Genomic DNA, 5,208 nt, shown 5'->3' on the forward strand with positions numbered 1-5,208 from the left:
AGCCAGACCTGATCACTGTCCCACATTAGGAAGCAAGAGCCAGACCTGATCACTGTCCCACATTAGGAAGCAGGAGCAAACTACATCCCTCCACCTGAAGGGACTGGCAGGCAAGGCAATTTCAATCCTGAAAAGAAGAGAGGAACCAGGGACACCTTGAAAGAGATGGTGGGTGTAAGTTTCAATTTCCGTTTTTCTTTTAAATATTAGATGTCATAATGAGAAGCAGAGAACAACTATTTTGGCTGTGGGAAAGGGGAGTCTTTTATGCAAACTATGATTTGAAATCTCCTGACTACATTCAAAGACCCAGCCATTTAGAAGAGAACATACCTCCTCTTTCCCACTGACCTCTGTGGGATAGGTTGTTATTTTGAGAAAACGAGGTAGTATAAGAGAAACAAGGATGAAGAGAAAAAACACTTTCTTTTAACCCTTCCAGTGTGTCTATGACAAAGCTGCAAGGAGTTTCAGTGTGCTGGTGATCTTTTTGCTGGGTTAAAATCAGGATTACAAATCCTTAAGCATAAGCAACATATGTATCCTTTCCTATTTCAAGAGATGTTAGGTCTCTAGGACTGAAAAGGCAGACGTGCTCATTTCTCTGATTGCTTCTTTTTTTTTGAGACAAGAGTCTCACTCTGTCACCCAGGCTGGAGTGCAGTGGCATGACCTCGGCTCACTGCAACCTCCACCTCCCGGGTTCAAGTGATTCTCCTGCCTCAACCTCCCGAGTATCTGGGATTACAGGCATGAGCCACTGCGCCTGGCCTCTCTGACTGCTTCTAATTCTTACATGATACTACACCTAACTTCACGATCATCACACCTTACCTTAGGGCCTCAGAAACAGAGAAGAATAGACATATTTCTTATATCCTCAAAGTAGGTTCCCTGAAGCCCGGACACGACAGACACCCCTGCAATGGATTACATCTGACAGGCTCCCCGTGGTGAAGGTTACTACGGTACATATGCTACATAGAACTTGTCACATTTTTCTGCCACCTACACTGTAATTCACGTAGTATGTTTCATTTGAGTCTAACTGTCTCTCTGGGCAATCCAGGCACGCCTCAGACATACTGTGGGTTGAGTTCCAGACCGCTACAATGAATATCACAATAAAGTGAGTCATATGAATTTTTGTTTCCCAGTGCATATAAAAGTTATGTTTACACTATACTGTAGTCTGTTAAGTGTGCAATAGCATAATGTCAAAAAAAAAAGTACCGGCTGGGCGCGGTGGCTCACGCCTGTAATCCCAGCACTTTGGGAGGCCGAGACGGGCGGATCACGAGGTCAGGAGATCGAGGCCATCCTGACTAACAGGGTGAAACCCCGTCCCTACTAAAAATACAAAAATTAGCCAGGCGCAGTGGCTGGCGCCTGTAGTCCCAGCTACACGGGAGGCTGAGGCAGGAGAATGGCGTGAACCCGGGAGGCGGAGCTTGCAGTGAATGGAGATCGTGCTACCACACTCCAGCCTGGGCGACAGCGAGACTCCGTCTCAAAAAAAAAGTACCTAATACTTTATTGCTAAAAAATGCTAATGGTCATCTGAACTATCAGCAAGTCACAATCCTCTTGCTAAGGGAGGGTCTTGCCTCGATGTGGATGGCTACTGTGATCAAAGTGGAAGTTGCTGAAGGTAGGGGTGGCTGTGGCAATGTCTCTTTTTAAAATAATTTTTTTTTCATTTTTTATTTTTTGTAGAGACGGGATCTCGCTATGTTGCCCAGGCTGGTCTCAAGCTTCTGGCCTCAAGCAATCCTCTCATCGTGGACTCCCAAACTGCTGGCATTACAGATATGAGTCACTGCCCTGGCCGGCTGTGGCAATTTTAAAAATAAGACAACAATGAAGTTTGCCTCATCAGTTGACTTTTCCTTTCATGAAAGATTTCTTTGTTGCATGCAATATTTGTTTGACAGCATTTTACCTACAGTAAAACTTTTTTCAAAATTAGAGTCAAGGGGCCAGGCGTGGTGGCTCACTCTTGTAATCCCAGCACTTTGGGAGGCTGAGGTGAGCGGATCACCATCCTGGCTAACACGGTGAAACTCCGTCTCTACTAAAAAACAGAAAAAATTAGCCAGGGGTGGTGGCGGGCGCCTGTAGACCCAGGGACTCAGGAAGCTGAGGCAAGAGAATGGTGTGAACCCAGGAGGTGGAGCTTGCAGTGAGCCAAGATCATGCCACTGCACTCCAGCCTGGGCAACAGAGTGAGACTCTGTCTCAAAAAAAAAAAAAAAAAAAAAAAAATTGGAGTCAAGGTTGGGAGTGGTGGCTCAGACCTGTAATCCCAGCATTTTGGGAGGCCAAGATAGGAGGATTACTTGAGCCCAGGAGTTCAAGACCAGCCTAGGCAACATGGCAAAACCCCATCTCTACTAAAAATAGAAAAAATTAGTAGGCATGGTGGCACATCCCTGAAGTCCCAATTGCTCAGGAGGCTGAGTTGGGAGGATCACCTGAGCCTGGGAAGTTGAGGCTGCAGTGAGCTGTGATTGTGCCACCGCACTCCAGTCTGGGCAACAGAGGAGACTCTGTCTCCAAAAAAAAAAAAAAAAATTGGAGTGAAAATCCTCTTGAAACTTACCACTGTTTTATCAACTAAGTTGATGTAATATTCTAAATCCTTTGTGGTCATTTCAACAGTGTTCACAGCATCTTCACCAAGAGTAGTTTCCATCTCAAGACTGTTTTCTTGGCTCATCCATAAGAAATAACTCCTCCTCTGTTCAAGTTTGATCATGAAATTATAGCAATTCAGTCACATTTACAGGCTTCACTTCTCATTCTAGTTCTCTTGCACTTTTTACCACACCTGCAGTTTCTTCCTCCACTGAAGTCTTGAACCCCTCAAAGTCATCTGTGAAGGTTGGAATCAACCTCTAAACTCCTGTTAATGTTGATATTTTGAACTTTTCCCATGAATCATAAATGTTCTTAATGGCATCTAGAATGGCGATTCCATTCCAGAAGGTTTTCTTTTTTTTTTTTAATTTTTAAATTATTTTTTCAAATTTTTGTGGGTGCATGGTGTATATATTTATGGGGTACATGAGATGTTTTGATACAGGCATGCAGTGTGACGTAAGCACATCATGGAGAATGGGGTATCCATCCCCTCAAGCATTTATCCTTTGGATTACAAATAATCCTCCAGAAGATTTTCAATGGACTTTGCCCAGGTCCATCAGAGGACTCACTATCTATGGCAGATATAGCCTTATGGAATGTATTTTTAACTAAGAAGACTTGCAAGTCCAAATGACTCTTTGATCCATAGGCTGCAGAATGGATGTTGTATTCCTCTGTTTTCATGCTACTGATAAAGAAATACCTGAGACTAGGTAATTTATAAAGGAGAGACGCTTAATGGACTCACAGTTCCACATGGCTGGGGAGGCTTCAGTCATCGCGGAAGGTGAAAGGCATGTCTTACATGGCGGTAGATAAGAGAAAATGATGATAGACAAGCAAAAGGGGAAACCCCTTATAAAATCACCAGATCTCATGAGACTTATTCACTACCATGAGAATAGTATGGGGGGAACCACCCCCATGATTTAATCATCTCCCACCAGGTCCTTCCCACAACATGTGGAAATTATGGGAGCTACAATTCAAGATGAGATTTGGGTGGGGACACAACCAAACCAAATCAGATGTCATGTCTGCAGGCATGAAAACGACATTCATCTCCCTGTACATCTCCATCAGAGCTCTTGGCTGACTAGGTGCATTGTCAATGAGCAGCAATATTTTGGAAGAAATCTTTTTTTCTGAGTCACAGGTCTCAACAGTGGGCTTAAAGTGTTCAGTAAACCATGCTGTGAACAGAGATACTCTCATCTAGGCTCTGTTGTTTTACTTATAGAGCACACTTTATAAGAGCACATAAATTTAGCATAATTGATAAGGGCCCTAGGTTTTTCAGAATGGTAAATGAGCATTGACTTCGACTTCAAGTCACCAGCTGCCTGAGCCCCTAACAGGAGAGTGAGCCTGTCCTTTGAAGCTATGAAAGGCCTACATGGCATCTCCTTCCAATAGAAGGCTGTTTGGTCTACATTGAAAATCTGTTGTTTACTGTAATCATCTTCATCAATGATCTTAGCTAGATCTTCTGGATAACTTACTGCAGCTTCTCCATCAGCACTAGGAATTCACCTTGCATGTTTATATTACAGGGACAGTTTCTCTCTTAAAACTTCATGAACCAACATTTGCTAGCTTCAAACTCTTCTTCTTCAGCTTCCTCACCTCTCTCAGCTTTCATAGAATTGAAGAGAGTTGGCCAGGCGCGGTGGCTCACAACTGTAATCCCAGCACTTTGGGAGGCTGATGCGGGTGGATCACCTGAGGTCAAGAGGTCAAGACCAGCCTGACCAACATGGAGAAATCCCGTCTCTACTAAAAATACACAATTAGGCATGGTGGCGCATGCTTGTAATCCCAGCTACTTGGGAGGTTGAGGCAGGAGAATCGCTTCAACCCAGGAGGCGGAGGTTGCAGTGAGCCGAGATCACACCACTGCACTCCAGCCTGGACAAGACAGAAACTCCATCTCAAAAAAAAAAAAAAGAAGAAGAGATTTACATTGTCTCTCTGATTAAGCTTTGGCTTAAGGGAATGTTGTGCCTGGTTTGTTCTTCTCTCCAGACCACTCAGACTTCATTCATATCAACAAAAAGGCTGTTTTGCTTCCTTATCATTTGTATGTTCACTTGGGTAGCACTTTTAACTTCCTTCAAGAATTTTTCCTTTGCATTCACAACATGGCTATCTGGCACAAGAAGCCTAGCTTCTGGCTTATTCTGACTTTTGACATGCCTTAGTGACATGACTTAGTGAGGAATCACTAAGCTTAATCATTTATTGCTTTTGATTAAAAGTGACAGATTATAACTCTTCATTTGAACACATAGAGGCCATTATTGGGTTATTAATTGGCCTAATTTAAATATTATTGTGACTCAAGGCACAGGAAGGCCTGAGGAGAGGGAGAGAGACAGGGAAATGACGGGTCAGTGGAGTACTAAGAACATAAACACCATTTTTTTTTTTTTTTTCTTTTTGAGACGGAGTTTCACTCTGTCTCCCAGGCTGGAGTACAGTGGCCGGATCTCAGCTCACTGCAAGCTCCGCCTCCTGGGTTCACGCCATTCTCCTGCCTCAGCCTCCCGAGTAGCTGGGACT

The 5,208-nt window shown here is 43.7% G+C and overlaps 1 protein-coding gene across 1 annotated transcript in view; it reads right to left on the minus strand.

Annotated features, from left to right (window-relative positions):
* Positions 1-5,208, minus strand: part of DLGAP1 (discs, large (Drosophila) homolog-associated protein 1) — a 691,004-nt gene that overhangs the window by 14,516 nt on the left and 671,280 nt on the right. The window lies entirely within an intron of this gene.

The sequence above is a fragment of the Colobus angolensis genome, unplaced genomic scaffold (genome assembly GCF_000951035.1).
Source record: "Colobus angolensis palliatus isolate OR3802 unplaced genomic scaffold, Cang.pa_1.0 Scaffold45, whole genome shotgun sequence".
Classification (NCBI taxonomy): domain Eukaryota; kingdom Metazoa; phylum Chordata; class Mammalia; order Primates; family Cercopithecidae; genus Colobus; species Colobus angolensis.